This window comes from Trichosurus vulpecula, chromosome 4, assembly GCF_011100635.1.
Source record: "Trichosurus vulpecula isolate mTriVul1 chromosome 4, mTriVul1.pri, whole genome shotgun sequence".
In the NCBI taxonomy this organism is placed as follows: Eukaryota; Metazoa; Chordata; class Mammalia; order Diprotodontia; family Phalangeridae; genus Trichosurus; species Trichosurus vulpecula.
Window position 1 is genome coordinate 174,732,285 of NC_050576.1, and position 2,162 is coordinate 174,734,446.

The 2,162-nt window shown below is 42.6% G+C and overlaps 1 non-coding gene across 1 annotated transcript; it reads right to left on the reverse strand.

Moving 5' to 3' along the window:
- Positions 1–225: 225 nt before the first annotated feature.
- Positions 226–332, reverse strand: LOC118849247. Its single transcript, XR_005010300.1, has one exon. It is a non-coding gene; the product is annotated as a U6 spliceosomal RNA (small nuclear RNA).
- Between the last annotated feature and the right edge of the window lie 1,830 nt (positions 333–2,162).

A 2,162-nucleotide genomic window follows, 5' to 3' on the forward strand; every position in this document is an offset into this window, starting at 1 on the left:
CTCTCTCTCTCTCTCTATATATATATATACATACATATATATATACACATACATATATACATACATACACACATATACATATATATACATACACACACACACACACACACACATATATATATATGTATACATACATATGCATATTCCCTTCAGCTACGCTAATACTGAGGTCTCATGAATCAAACACATCATCTTTCCATGTAGGAATGTAAACAAAACAGTTCAAAAAATGTGGAACGCTTCACGAATTTGTGTGTCATCCTTGCGCAGGGGCCATGCTAATCTTCTCCGTATCCTTCCAATTTTAGTATATGTGCTGCCGAAGCAAGCGCAATAGATACTGTTCTTAAGAGTTACAAGTATTATCTTCTGTAACATCAGTGGTACTTGCAGCTACTGTGGCTGTGTAAAGCCAACAACACCAGCACACAGGAGGCCTGCTACCACAGGTGCTTTGGTCTGCTTTTCTAAGGAAAGCAACTTTTAGGGGTTTACAATCCCACTTTAATTAAACATACATATATCATTCACTTAGTTCAGCAGAAAAAGTCAGCACCCTGAATGGAGAGAGAAGCACCAACATCTGGGTTTTCAAAGTTGGGGGGCTCCTTAACGGCTACCCAGAGTCTCCATACCAACACTCTTCCAATGAGTGAGCCTCCAAAGCAAAACCTCTCCTTCCACAGTTCTGAGAGTTCTTGATTCTCAGTTCTCAATTCTGAGTTCAATGGCTATCCTTTGGATCTATACACCATTTTTCAGGGTCAAAGGGCTTCACGCCTCTCACGATCTAATTAGCAGAAGGGTGTGGGCCTTCCTACAAACAAAGGCAAGACTCAATCAAAGGCACTTGATTCTCTTAGTGCTGAGAAGCACTCCAAAAGAAAAAAAAAACAGTAAAAAGTCCCACTTTGCTTGCCCTTACATCTTCCCATATAGGGATGTAAACAGTTTAACCTTATTGAATACCATATTGTTGGGTTTTTTCTTTCCTATTTACCGTTTTATGTTTCTTTCGAATCTTGTATTTGAAGATCAAATTTTCTGTTTAGCTCTGGTCTTTTCATCAGGAAAGTTTGAAAGTCCCCAATTTCATTGAATGTTCATCTTTTCCCTCAAAAGACTTTGCTCAATTTTGCTGGGTAGTTGATTCTTGGTTGTAATCCAAGCTTTTTTGCCTAACTGCTGCCACTGCTACCACCCAGGGCTGGGGCTGGACTGCGCTCCTCTCTCACTCAGGTCCAACAGACCTTTCCAACTGATCTTTTAAGTTGTCTTTGGTATTGGAAACCACCACAGCTGCCAGTGATTCAGTCCCCTGAGGCTTCCTCCAGGTTTGCTAGGGCCAGTCTACGCTGGCATGCACCACACTGGACTGCACTCCTCTTCTAGCCCATTGCAACAGACCTTTCCTGTCAACCTTCCAGGTTGTCTTGGGCTGGAAATTTGTTTCACTCTGTCATTTTGTGGGTTCTCCTGTTCTAGAATTTGTTTAGAGTCATTTTTTACAGGTACTTGGAGGGCTTTGGGGGAGAGCTCAAGCAAGTCCCTGTTTTTACTCCACCATCTTGGCTCTGCCCCTCCAATTCTAGTTTTTTAGGAGTTGTTTTCTTTAATTTTTTGTGCTTTCTTTTCCAAGCTGTTGACTCTTTTTTCTTAATTCTCTTGCATAATTCTCATTTCTTTCCCCATTTTTCTTCTACCTCTCTTATTTGATTTTTAAAATCCTTTTTGACTTCTTCCAAGAGGACTTTTTGGGCTTGAGACTAATTCATATTCCACAATGAAGCTTCACATGCAGACATTTTCACATTGTTGTCCTCTTCTGAGTTTGTGTTTTGATCTTCCCTGTCACCATAGTAGCTTTCTATGGTCAGGGCTCTTTTTTTGTTTTTTGCTCATTTTAAAAAGTTGAGCTCTGCTTCTAGGGTATAGGGGGCACTGTCCCAAGCTTCTTGCACTGGGGGCCAGAGATCTGGTCACTGGCTTTCTGTGCCAGAGCCTCTGAGTGGCTTGCCCACTGCACTAGGGTGGCCCAGCCTAGTTGCATCTGTTGTGCCCTGGGTTCTGCGGTTGGCAGTTTGCCTGCTGCTCTAGGGATGAAGGTTTCACGGTTGGCTTGCTGTGCCACTGGCCTGCTGAGCTGGGACTGTGGGGCCTCA